Here is a 13,884-nt window from a genome sequence, read left to right on the forward strand (position 1 = left end):
TAAGGCAGAGCAATTTACACTTTTCAGCAACATGCGGGATGGCCCAGCCCCTGCTCTTAGGAGTAAACATTTCAAAGGTGCCTGCAGGGCCTCCTATTTATGCTTTTATAAGCTACTTAGCGTCCTTTGAGTCTCAGGCTACATCCCCGTTGCCTGTAGCAGGGTTAGCTTTAAGTGTGGTAGTGTCTTGTGGAGATACCTGAGCCCGACTGAGGAAGTTCAGCTGCTAGAAGTAGTTTAACACAGCAGCACATGTATCGTAGCACTGTACCTGCCTGCTGCGATACCTTGTCCCGTGCCAACTCCTCTTTAAAGCATCTGTGCATCGAAGGCTTTCACTGCAACCCTGCCTTCTCTGCAGCCTCCCGCGGAGGCTCAAGGACCAAAGTGCCAGTCACAGCAGAGCACGGGGTTCAGGGGCTGGAGCCACCGCGGTGCTTTTGGAAACTTTGTGTATGGCTGAACCCGCACTCCCTGTTAGCGCTGCTAAATACTTTCCTGTTTTCCTCTCTCCCCTTGAACTCACACTGCAGTTTTAACCAAGTATCGTGTTTTGCTTTTAATGACAGAGCAAAGGTGCCAAAATATTTCAGTAGCTCCCCTAGGAACATCTGCAACTTCTTTAGCTAGTATTTTCACAGCTGGCCAGAACTTTGTTATTTTTGAATGCTAATGGTACCGAATCTGGGATCCTGAAGGGGAACAATGGCTAACTTCCTTGCATCGGAATTTAGAAGTACTAAATAGGACTACACTAGCAACGTTGAATAAATGCCCAGGTCAGAGCAAAGGGGGAGTTTGTCCTTTGAAAGACAAACTTGCTAAACTCCAGGCAGAGCTTAGAGTGGCCCTCAGACTTAGGACAAAGTTGGTGTTTGGAGCCACCAGGATCAAACCTTACAGACAGTTCCACTGACAGAGCTACTGCTGCTGAGATCCATGCAGCCCGCATGACAGGATCTCCATCTGATCACTGCCTCCAGCGTGGTTTCTGTCATCTTCGATGGAAATGGGAAGAGTAAAATCTTGCAGCTCCAACATGGGAATGCGTTCCTGGAACAGGAATTAGGTCTGGGATTTTGAACTTCCACCCAGCAAAATTTCCGTGGACCTTTAATTGCAGCTGTGATTTATTACCTGCTGGTTGTGCTTAGTTGGTCTAAAAGTGAAAATAAGCTGAACGTGTTTAATCAGTGTATCGATCTATCACTTGTAATCTCTGTGCTGCACCTCTTCACTCCCTATACTGATCTAGCAAAGTGTGATAATATATATATATGCTGGAAAGGTTCCAGTTTTATTTAACCACTGGTAAATCTATTAAAACCAAAGAAGCTCTAGACTCGGCTCTTTACCCGATTGCTTTTTCCTACAGAGGCATTACCTTGGACTCCTGCTGGTGTGGAGCCCTTCCTCCTCCCGCTCTCAGAACTGCACCGCAGGGCACCGCTTGTGCTTGTGGCCCCCACCCACAGCTGCACCCTGACCCCCAGCGAGTAATAGACTGTACCCTGCTTCCTGAGGTCAAAATGCCGTGGGGAGGCAGGCCTGCAGCCGTGCTCTGAACAAGTGTAAGAGTGGCGCTGGCAGGCTGAGAAGCAGAGAAGCACACAGACTGCACGTTTCCTCAGGATGTCTCATCTCAGCAGCGGTGTCTCCTGCTGACGATACGGGCAGGCTGCAAAGTGCCACCGTCTGTATCTGCATTTGGAGAAGCCCATGACGGTCCACCTTCTGGGGGAGACAGAGCTGCCATGTGAAGGATATGGGTAGCGTAGGATGGTGTTACGTGCTGCTTCCTGGAGGCGGAAGATACTGCTTCCCGACGACATCGCTTCCCAAATTCCCTATCTGCAGATGGCTGCGTGCCAGCGCTTTGGAGCACTGATTAGATCTGAATGTGAGACTTCCCACAATTCAGGGGAAACTGCGAGGTGGAGCAGGGCCTGGGGTTCCTGCTCAGGCTCGCTCCTGACATGCGCAGGTATCCCTAGCAGGCTGCTGCTGTTGGCAGAGGGCCCCCTATGCCCCTCGCCTGCACTGGGCCCACAAAGTCGTAATTCCTTCAGATGCAGTAGGATTTCTTTCCATGTACCCGTGAGGGGGAGGAGGATATGGCTTGTCACTTTTTTTTTGCCCCCATTCTCACGCCAATTTTGGTGCAATATAACGGGCCTGCCTTGTCAAACTCAGAGGGAGTTTTGCCATTAATTGCAGCTCAAGCAGGCATATTGCTGAACGTGATAAAATCCAACAGAAATCTTTAAAACTCCCCAGCTCACCTCCTTTGCTGCAGTTAATTTTCTGTCCATGACTTTTCTACAAAATCCTATACAGCTCAAACATGCAATTCAAGAAGCCTTACTGCCTTGACCTAAGCGCTAAGGCATTGCACAAGCTGCCTGCCAGATAGCACAGCCCCCGCCGTTACAGACAGGTAATTAGGTCACCACTCGTGAACTTTTGACATGCACAGACTTACGGCCTGATAACATGGATGCCCTCAAGCAAGTCAGGGCAATCGGCTTATCGCCATGAATCTAAGGAGCATTGAACTCTAAACAGTCATTTAGAGTAAGATGGCTTCGGTCCCCGTGTTTTAATCCTACCCGAAGGCACACAGCTCGTCTAGGGGATGTCTTGCTGGAGATACCTGAGGGAACAGGGGGAGCAGCTGTGCTGTTGCAGTATCATGCATGGGCGCTCACTTGGGTCTGCATGGACACGTCTGCAGAGCCTGTTTTGCACGGGCTTTAGCACATTAGGAGTCATCTGCATCTCTGTGGCACAACCAGCCCTCAGAGGCGATGCAGGACCGTGACAGAAGATGGTAGCTAAGGACCGAGCCTGGTGGAGCTGTGGTTCCAGGTGTGCACAAGAGCCTCTGCAGGAGGTGGGGAGGTGTCCAAAAAATGTCTGCTGTCGTCTTTCGTAAGTGGAAAATGCCGGAGATGATCAGCTCACCTCCCTCTCACCTTGCTTTATTTGTGTATTCTGCTTTTTTTTTTTTCCTCGTCCTGCATCTCGAGGCACTTTCCCATCGGCTCACGCTGTTATGTCACTCTCCAGTGGGTGAACTCAGTACGACCAGGAAACACTGAAGGAAAATGAGATGCAGATGTGCTGACTGCATTCATACTCCCCTTCACTGCAGTTGCTGCTGGAGAGCTTGGACTGTTGCTTTGACTTTGTTCCTCCGCGGAGCGCGCTCGCATTAAAATGTCAATCTTATCTGCGTTTCAGTTCAGCGTGCCTGCCCCTGCGGAACAGATTGTTCAATGCACTTACATCCTCCCCAGTCGCCCTCCAAGGGGATGACTCAGTCTGTAATACAGCACATCTGGTTGGGACTACAGAGGACACTGGAACCTAGCAGGGGCTTGGATCTGCCGTTCCGTTATGTCATGTCTGAGCATCGCCTGTTTGTGTGTTTTCAGAAAACCCAGATAAAAGAATATGAAAGGAGAAGAGTGAAAAAAAGGTTTTCTCCATAAATTAATAGTGACCTCAAAGCTCCCATGCTGGAAAAATTGCTGTGTGATGCAATGCCAGTAAAATAGAAGCAAATGTCACTTCACAGAAAAAGCAGTTATATTTCTGATTAATTGCTGTGTTTTTTGAGGTTTCAGTAAAAATGGCTGCTGATTATTTCTGAAACTTATGATGACTGTCTTAGTGCATAACCCCTTCTTAACATCAATTTGGCAAACAGAAAGGGAAATATATCATACGATATTCCGCTTGTAGGGCCAAGTTCTGTCATCTATCTGCTTGCAAAGCCTCTGTTGACTGCCTTGGGATTTCTCCTTGCAGAATGATGGCAGGACATGATCCAGACCCAATATAAATGTAACATATGAACCAGTATATCTTCAGATGGAGAAAACGTGTGTGGAATTTCCCTGTGCTATCTTGTGCATGCTTTATAGGGCAACTACATCCACAGTTATTGAAAAGAAGCACAGACGTCTGTGGTTAGACATCAATGACTTGTGGGAGGGAAAAGAGGGAAACTGGAAGACTTAGAATTTGTGCTCGATTGGTTTACTGAGAAATACAAGGCGAGAGAAATGAAAACAGTTCAGAATAGCACTGTAAAGAGGGGAAATTGGCATTGCTGGCAACACTGATGAAATGTAATGTCCTTGCCAGGAGAGTATAAATTATGGGTTTCCTGATAGAAAATGTTGATGAGGCCAGTAGGGGGGAGAGTCTGAGGAAAAATGTATGCCTGTGGAAACTGATTTTTATTTTGGTGATGACTGAAAATAACCATGAAGCCTGGAACTTGTAAACCTGGGAATCCTGAAATTAATAACTTTTAAGAGTTAACTGTTGGAGAGTGCCATCCCCATGAGGACTGTTACTTGCTTTTCGGGTTTTGCATATCCTTGCCTACTTTAAGTGCTCAGACTCACTGCTGTCCACATAACATCTTGTGAAGCAGTGGTTATCCAAGATAGCAGCCTTCATTTAAACAGCAGTCAAGGTGGCTGCAGGAAGTGCTGGTGGCAGCGGGGTGTTTGCTTAGTGGCTCTGCTTTGGGTAGGTTTTATATTGCACACATCGCTGCACCACCTGATTTATGTCTGCCTTAGGTGTGCTGCGTGCCACCTCCATCTGTCCTGTGCTATTTTTTTCTTGTTCTCTCTTTGCAGGAAGAAATGCGTACAACATAGTACTGTGCTTCTGAAGAGTTTCTTGTTTAAATCTATACCGTGGGACACACTGGAGCTCTGGAGGTCTCTTGTCCAAACCCCTGCTCAAAGCAAGTCTAGCTTTACAGTAAGACCACACTTTCCAGGGCTGTGCTCAGGCACACTCTGAATATCTCCAAAGATGGAGATTTCAAAGTTTCGCTGGGCTGTAGGCTTGCTTCATCAAGTAGGATGATCCTTCTTTATAACATTCAATGCTTGGTGCTGATCCAGATTTTAGGCCTTTACAACAGAGGATGCTATTTATCGCCTTTGGGGCAGGCTTTGGCTGCTTGAGTAGAAGCAGATGAAGGAAGGTTTTCTTGGCCTGACAGCAAACCTCATTGTCAGCCCCAAGAAACTTGATCTAAAGAGTTTTCCACAAAGGCGAGCCTCAGGCTACCTGGCAGAAAGGAAGAGGCTCCTGCGGGGAATGGTTCAGAGCACCTCTGTGAAGCTCCTCCTTTGAAATGCCCTCCAGAAGCACTTGTCTACCCTCAGCGATAACAGAAGAGGCATAGGAAGATTAGCTTCCCCTCTGCTTCCTCTGTGCACGAGTCAGTGAGCCATCCACCATTAAGCCTGAAATTTGCTCCCTTTTTTTTCTTCATCTGGACAGAAAGCTATGGAGATCTGGAAGGACAAGGGGGAGAAAGGTGCTGTTTAAGAGCAACGTTTCAACAGCTTGGATTTGTATGCAGTGATGGTAATGCTGCTGAGTCCCCAGCCCGTCAGCTCCTCATCCTGTGCATGGGTTGTGACCGTCCTTTAGCAGACTCTGGAATTTGTTGAGAAATAGCAGTATTTGCAAACAGCCACTGTTTTTCATTGCCTGGGAGCTGAAAAGTCTCTGTCTTATAAGACATCTTCCCTTCTAAATTGCAAACCAAACCCGCTGCTTTTGCACTTGGTGGCTCTTCTCTTCACATGCAGTTCTGTTGATGGCAAGATCTGCGCCTCGTGTTCCTGGCAGATGGGGCAGGGCCTCCTGTCTATTCATTTAGGAGGGAAAAGCGATTTGTGATGGTAAGACATTGCCACGGGATGTTTCATTCTATGTGCAACCCTTGCACTGGTCGTTTGCTCTATGTTGGGCTGAAATACCACAGGTTGCTGTCCTGGTGAGTCCCTTTCCGACTGCCCGTGCAGCAGTGTCCCCGGCACAGAGCTCCCCTTCCACTGCATTTCTAGTCTGGCTTCCCGAGAGAACAAGGCTTGTGGGGTCTTGTTTTGCATGAGTGTTGGAGAAAGTCCCTGACAGAGATCTTTCAGCTGTTGGCAGATTTCAATCAAATTTGTTTGTAGGGTGGAGATCTCGGCAACTTTACGTTCTTACAAGTTTTGTGAAAATAAACAGCCAGGTAAAGAGGAGACAAGTCCTCATTGATATTCCGGCTGTGGGAAAGGCTGGAGCAGGAGCTGCTATCTCACTGTGCATCTGGATGGGAGACACAAAGCTCCAGGGTTTTCCCTGGCTGTGGAGCTATTTGTTTATTCCCTCAGTCCAAGTCAAGGCAAAGCACTGTGCAGTGAGACGAGGAGCTCAGGGGGCTGGTTTCACATCTGCCTTAAAGATGGCTGTGCTGTAAATGCTGTACGCAGGCTGCCTTCTCACTAGGCCCCTTTGGATTTCTTCACTGTCCTCTGTGGAAAGGGCCTGTTCTTGAAGTGTGTGCATATCTCCCTTCTGGCAAACAAGTTTTCTTCTTCTTCTTTCTTTTCTTTCTTTTTTTTTTTTTTTTTTTTTTTAAACAGAGCACAAATGATTACCCAGAGTCAACTGTCTCTGGCCTCCTGTCTGCAGAATCTCTTTTATGAAGTAAATGTTTATGCTTTCAGACTCCCTCTAGGCCTGTATAATCATTCAGCACATGGCTGCAGGATAAATCTGTTCTTGCAGTTAGCAAAGGAGTAAATGCATTCTCCAAAATCCTCAACGAAACCACGAGAATTGGAGGGACACCAAACCAAAACATTCTTTTCATTTAGGCTGTTAGAGCTGCTGGGAAACTGGATACTTTGCAGAGGAATTGGCTTTTTTTTTTTTTTTTTTTTTTTTTTTTTTTTTTTTCTCCCTTCGCTGCTTTTTTTCCTTGAAGTCTGCAGCAATGGAATGAGTGAATTATTTCCTGGGGCAGCTGCTGTGTAACATCCAATACTTTATTCTTTGAGATTGCAAAAATAAATGCGTCAGGAAGAAGAAAGTGGCAAGTTGCTTGGGGTTCCAGAGGAGCAGGCAGCTCTGGAGATTTCACCTTTGTTTCTGTGGCATGTGCTAGATACGTCCGTCTTCTCTTTCAGCTTCTGCAGGCACCACCTGCCCCTTGTTCTTCTTCAAGACGTAAATCTGAGACATGGGGCCTCGAGGGAGTGCCTGGGGAAGCAGCCAAACAGAAGGCAGTAGGAAGGGAGAGACCCTCGTATCTCTTCAAGGGGTGGAGATGGAAGATTTAAGAAAGCCTTACATGTCTGAGCAGTTGGTGAAGGCTGCCAGCCATTGTGCCTTACCGGTGACACATGCCTCCATACGCAGACGTCCACGCATGAGTTAAAGGAACGAGTGTGCTACAGGTGCCTGGCCCCAGTCCCTCCTACAGCCTGGTGCTGGCTGTGGGGCCGGCTGGCAGCTTTCTCCCTCAAACTGTGCAAGGTGTCAGGGTCCTGGAGCAACGGCAAAGCTAAAGCAACCAGCTGGCTTTGGAACATAACACAGCCTTGCCCATCTCACAGGGTCCCAGATGCAAGCAGCTGGAAGGGGAAACTTTGTGGTTCCTTCCCACTGAAAACAGGTCGAGCAGGCAGTAGCTGCAGGTCTTCGCATGGTGTCTGAAGTGTGAAGGCTCACCCTGATGGGGAAGGATCACTGTTGCTTTTACAAGCAGCACAGGCTGGGGTGAAAGGGAAGGTGGAGTCAGGGGGTGGGGGAGATCAGCGTTAAGATGTGGAGGAAAGGAAGCTGAAGTCTGTGTGACCTGTGCCTCCCCGGCTTCGCAGCACGCCGAAGTCAGCATGGCATAGGCAAGGGCTTCATTTTGTCCCAGGCACACTTCACTGCAGTTTTCCTCTCAGAAGTGGTATTGCAACATGCCCGTCCTAACCAGTAGCAGAGGAGAGAGCAAAGCAGTGCTGTGGGCTCGAGGGTCATCTCTAAGAGGCTTACTCTGAAGAGGCACCCGGCTATTTTCTGTAGGGTTAAATTTGCTGTTTGTCTCCCCTGGAGAGCTTCCTCTGCAGATGGAGGAAGGCTTTGATCTCTGCTTCCCAGGACCCCCTTCCTGCCTGCTTTCCATCATCGTTAGTTTTACTGCTCTGCTTCACTGCTCTGGGGGGCTGCCTGGGACCAGCAGGGTCCCGCACCACGGTGCAGCCTCTCTCCTGCTTCACCGTAGAGATAGGTGTGGCAGAACGCATGCCTGGGGCTATCTTCTGGGGTTTGAGGAGGGAACCATATATCAGCGGATGTCTTTCATCCTGTCCTGTGCTTGTATAAAGGCCCCAATATACCCTGATATCACTGGGTATGAAGACGAGTGCTACCAACACATTGCCCGGTAAGCCCAATCCAGAGGCCCCAGCAGCGTGTGGGGCAGCAGCAGGGTATGCATTGCACAGTGATTTCCACTGTGTGTGATTTAAGACACCCCTTCCCCCCCCTTAATTTTTCAGCTCCTCTTCTTCCCACCTGTGAAATAAGGCATCTCTGACTTTGGGAAAGGCTTTAGATAATGGAGGAGCAGTGCTTTCTTCACTCGTTTCTGTACCTGAGTAAGCTCTGGGTTTGCAGGTGTCAAGTGGTATTTGGTATTTAGTACTGTCTGTGGAGGCTGGGAAGAGTGAGAAGGATATCATTTGGGGAACAGGGGACCTGTGTCTGGCCTTCTAAGATCCTTTCTCAGAGCACATTAACAAAATGCACAGACAGAAACTTCCTGGCCAGTATATTTGCTTCCTTATATCAATATATTAAGTGAAGTGCTTTGGAGAAGGAAAATACAGAAATGAAAAAAAAAAAAAAAAAAAAAAAAGATGAAATCAGTAAATTAATATCGTATTAATAAGTAATCACTTCATCCACAGAATGAAGGTTTAGACAAACATTCAACAGGAAAGAAGGGTGCCTGGGAAGGAAAGCAGCGCTGGAGTTAAGTGTAACCAGATGAAGAGCACCATTATCTTTCTGAACAACGTGCACATATCTCCAGTGATAGTCTGGAGTGTTGTCACTTACCGTAACACTAGCACAGTTGTTGGGGACACTGCTTTGGCAAGCTGTAGGCTTCTTTATTTATGAAAGGGCAATTTGTTATGTTATGGGAAGGGTATGCAATGAGACGTGCACATTTCTTAAATTAAGAAAGTCCTTTTTTAGTCCTGAAGTGGGTGGAACTCAAAAAGACAGACATGGAAAGTCTCTGCTTATGTGCAAAATCCTGACAAGCCATGTAGAGGACACAAAAAGTCAGGGTGCCTCACCCCAGGCCTGGCACTGTTTCGCTGGGTGACCTTGGGTAAGTCACTTGCTGTCACTGTCCTTTTGTCTCCTCCGTAAGTGGGATAAACTATGCTGGAGCAGATGTTAGTGTGCTAAACGCAGGATCCAGAATTCACTGCCACAAGGAAAATACCATGGTATTACCAGGAGGTGACCTTCTCCAGCACAGAAGCAGTTCAGTGATGGTCCTTGAAGTGACAAGGAGGAGAAATAATAAAAAGGGCAAGGTCGGGAGAGGAAGACCAAAGCCCTACCAAGATCACCGTCATCATATTGGTAATGGGGCTGGTTTGGGGGTTAAGTCCTCTGGTTCAGCATCCCGGACTGGTGGGCTTCCTAACTGTGGTCTGGGTCTCTCCATGCTATCCAGCTGTCATCCACAGACACTGCTGCTGCTCCTGAGCACAACACTGCCCCAGATGCGCCGCTGGTGAGAGTCTCATCCTAAATCAATCTTCAAAACAAAGCTAGCATGCCAGAGACCCCAGCGCATTCGCTGAAAGTAATAGTTTTCAAATGCTTCCATAAAATGTCACAGCTGGAGTTTGAAAAGGCATTTTACGGCTTGGTGTGTCGCTTTACAAGTGAAGAGCAGGGATGAATGTACGCCGTGTATGGATGTGCTTGTAAGAGCGGGGAAATCTGGGTGTGTGGATTGTGATCCTGTGTGGAAGTGCGTGAAGCAAACCGAGTATGTCCTTGGGAATTAGAGTAAAAATAACCCATGACCTTTCTCTAATGAGCTGTGTGAAAGGTTGGTAGTGATGGCCAATACGCTGCGCTTGTCATAACAGCATCTCGCAGCCTGTTTCACAGCGGGATTCACAGCAGGAGCTCCCTAGTCCTGATTTCTCCCTCCATTTCCAGAATAGCATTCGTTCTGTGCCGAGTCCTTTAACCGCCCCCATCATCACGGCTACAAATTGCTTTCTGTGATATCTGAGTGCTCATGGCATCCCCAGGCTCATCTTCTCCCCGTGTATAACGTGTCCCATCTGGTTACCTTGTCTTCTCTTGCCTTTCACACGATTAACCCGGGACTTACAGTCCCAGGGCCACGCATAAAGATGCGTGTGCCACCACGAGCTTTCTGTGTGTGCGGCAGCTTGCTGAGCATCGCCAGCGGGTCTGGAGGCTGGAGGGTTACAAAATGCTGTGTGACCGTCCAGTAAGTCCCAACAGCGAGCAATGCTGCATAGCCTCTTTCTCAGAGACAGCTGCATTCTCCTGGTGTGTCTAATATAGGTTAGTGATGAGCATCTGACCCACTTCTACATGTCAGGCAAATCACCTCCAATATTTCAGGCCAGTGTGAGTGAATAAAATCGTCGCAGTCCTTATGAGGCCAATGTGCTGGCACACCATCACTAATATCAGACTTTTTACCTAAAATGCCAGTGCATGCTCGATTTTCAATCTTGGTAATCGTGTTTTTCTCTCCTCCACTCTCCTCAGAGGTAGCATTTCATAACTGTGAGAGCTGCAATAACTACGAGGCCTCTGGCTTTAAAGGAAATGTTTTGCACAGTGGGGAAATGCCCTCCAGTTCCACAAAGAGCATGTATGCCCATGTGAAAAGCAAAACAAGCACTCATTAAAGCGTTCTGCAGAAATCTGGAAAGTGGGCTTCTCCTTTTGTGTGCATTTCTTTTCAAAGACTGATGAGGCTTAGCACAGAGAGGAATGGCCCGAGCAAGGGGCTTTTGTAGTTTGCTCAATGTGCATGTGGGAGAGTGTGTGAGAAGAGGAAGGAAGAGCTATCCTTTTGCTGGTGCAGAGCATGAACTCTCCTCAAGCCCTCGGAGGTGGCCCTTATGCTTGTGGTCAGAGGAGAGAGGGATGGCCACTTCAGCATCTCCAGCGACGGCAGTTCTGCTGACGGTATTGCTAATCAGCTGTTTTTCAGCAACCTTAGCAAGTCAGCCTGTCAGAGGAAAGACATTTCTTCTGCTGTGTAAGGGGCTGTGGTCTGCTCTCGCGCTGCTTTGTTATGCTTCTGAATGCTTATTAGGTGTATTTGCACTGGCAGTGCTAAAACTCTGCAGTCTGGGGGCAGCTTCATCTTCTGCCAGGCGCTATCAGGTGATTCAGAGGATCCGTGCTGCCCCATGCAAGCTGTATGTTGACCGTGGGCTCTGTTGCTTCCCAGCCTCCCCTGCCACCCAAAACCCAAATCTTGTCCCTCCTGGGGCCCTGGGGTTGGCGAGGAGCAAGCCTCTGCCCAGAGAGCCCCGCGGGCTGGCTCCTGCTGGCCTCCTGGGATGCCCGGGGCCACCTGCCTCCTTGCTGGTCGGGCCACACCACGTGGTGTCAAGCACAAGGATGTATCTGATAAAGCAGAGCTTATTAGGAAATCAAAGCAAAGCCATGCAGCAAATGTAGCCTGCCCTAAGTTTTCTGAAGCCAAGCCCTGTCTTTGGTGTGGGAGCCTGCCTGGTGCCTTCAGAAGGGTTTCAGACATCAGGTTCTCTGGCTGGTGCCCAGTTTGGTGCCTGGTGCCACTGAGACCCACCTCCTTCATGGCCACGCACCCCCAGCTGCCAGCTTTGAGCTCCCCCCACGAGCTGTCCGTGTTCAGCCAGCACGGCCAAGTTGTTCCTGCTCAGCTGAATCACAGCGTTTCGGCCTCTGAGCCGGGGCCGTGTCTAGACAGTCAATTACTCTCTGCTCTCCTGTCTCTTAAGAAACTTTCAGTGCAAATGCCTTCTTTGACCTTGCATGTATAATTATTTATCTTCCCTATAAATAATGGATTTCTCAGTTGCTGCTCGGTGCTGATTCATTAATATTTTGTTACTTCCTTGAGTTCAAACACACTTACAGTCTTTCCAACCTCCTCTTGTACTAAAGCCTTATTCCTTTGCATTCCTGCTAGCTCTTTCCCTCAGCTGATATTCACAAATTTGCTGTAATCCCACTCACTTTACCTGTAGATGCTCTGCTGACAATACCCGGGCTGTCGTGTCACCCCAGTTTAATTCATGAAGAACAGGATGATCTGCAGTTTCGCCGCTCACCTCTGCAGACTCAGACAATCTCCTTTTCGCATTTGCCACCGTCATAGCAAGGCCGCGAATCTCAGTGCTGCCGTTTTATGTAAGGGAGAAGGGAAAGCACTGTGTAGAGCTGCAGGGTGAGAGCAATCCCCGGGGATGAGCACACATGTACGTCTGGGGGCAGGAGCAGCGTCCCACGGAGCTCAGCGCAGCTCCGTAAAGGCCCCCTCAGGCGCTCCTCTAATTGAGATGCTTAGTGTGGGTAATTAGTAAGGGCGCTAATCGTCCGTTTTTAAGATCTCATCTTTCTCACGTTGCAAATTGGTTGGTGCAGAGAGGAAAACGCAGAGGAACTGTCGGTCTGTCTCTGCAGACAGCTCGCCGAGGAAGCGGTGTTTGAGAAGTGCAGTAAATTTACCGTAACCTGCCCAACGCTTGGCCGTGGGCCATCCATCCCCGCCTGGCCTGGGGGCAGAGTGCCAGCACCTCAGCTCTGTTTGAGGAAGCCAATCTTAGGATGAAGAGGCAGAGGCAGGGATCTCGCCGGCCTCGCACACTGCAGAGCTCCATGGTGCCCCGCGTGCGACGCACCCTGGTGCCCGCAGCTGTTCACACCTGCTCACACCCTCCCTGCACCGCAGAAAGCAGGAAATTGGCTCTTGGTGGCTGTTCGCACTGGTGCCAGGGTGTTTTCCCGCTGATGAGAGTATTGCAAAAATGCACGGCTGGAGAGCAGTAAGCAGAGCATCAGGGATGCCTGCCCTGCGATGCCAATGAGCTGAGGGAAATCTTGGGCTGCTCCTCCTGGCAGGTTTTCCAGCAGCAGGCAGCCCTCCCTGCCCTGCCCCGCAGCCTTGCCCCACACGCAGCCTGCCTCTGCTGTTGGCAGCCGCCCGGCCCGGCAGCTCACACCGTGGCGGGGGACAGGGAGCAATGAATGAGCTGCTCGTGTGCACCGAGCCCTTAACCAGAAGTGCCAAGGCAATGATTCTTCAGGCTTTAAATTCATATGCCTGCTACATTTTTGTCATTGTCCTTGACCACCCACCACACACACACTAAAGCCCGTGCCGATCCTTTTCTGTGCAGCGAGGGAGAGGCAGGACAGGGGTGCAAGGGGATGCGGAGCCTGCAGCACCCTGCCAGTGCACAGCCCGCGGGTTCGATGTGGGACGTGAGAGCGGGACTGAACGTGCACCCCACTGCCATCCGGGCAGCCTGCTGCCTTGGGAAATCATCTTCATCTGGTGTCTGCAGCTGGCTGGCTGAAATGCTGATGTTTGCGTTGTTTACAGGAGGGCCCAGTCGCAGATATCAATTTCCTCAGATTTAGGGTATTTTGGATCTGTGGTTTGGCCTCTTGTTCAGAGTCCGGGACTGGTTGTTTTAAGTGGAGAGACAAGTTTACACGATAAATCCCAATTACAGAGTGGTGGGAAGTAGCTGGATTCATCCAGTGCGTTTGCATAGTTTAGAACACAACACGCCTGGATTTGAAGAGCAGTTCATTCCATGAATTACAGAATTTAAAGAGCATGATTTCCTACAGATGTGTCCTTTATCTTCTACAACCCCACTGAATCAACCCCAGATCCTCCACGATATTCCCAAAGGCTTCCTCCACCACTTGGTACTTCAGCTCCTTTCGCAGTCCACCTCCACCCGACTTCCAGTCAGACGCACAGCTAAGCCTTCTAGG

The 13,884-nt window shown here is 49.2% G+C and overlaps 1 long non-coding RNA gene across 2 annotated transcripts in view; it reads left to right on the top strand.

Moving 5' to 3' along the window:
- The window catches only part of LOC118164737, a 60,304-nt gene that overhangs the window by 15,703 nt on the left and 30,717 nt on the right, over positions 1-13,884 (top strand). The window contains exon 2 of one of the 2 annotated variants that reach the window (XR_004749641.1): positions 1,376-5,705. The exons of the other annotated variant lie outside the window; for it this stretch is intronic. This is a non-coding gene — a long non-coding RNA (uncharacterized LOC118164737). Of the gene's footprint in view, positions 1-1,375; positions 5,706-13,884 lie in introns of those variants that run through there. 2 annotated transcript variants of the gene reach the window in all.

The sequence above is a fragment of the Oxyura jamaicensis genome, chromosome 3 (assembly GCF_011077185.1).
Source record: "Oxyura jamaicensis isolate SHBP4307 breed ruddy duck chromosome 3, BPBGC_Ojam_1.0, whole genome shotgun sequence".
Lineage (NCBI taxonomy): Eukaryota > Metazoa > Chordata > Aves > Anseriformes > Anatidae > Oxyura > Oxyura jamaicensis.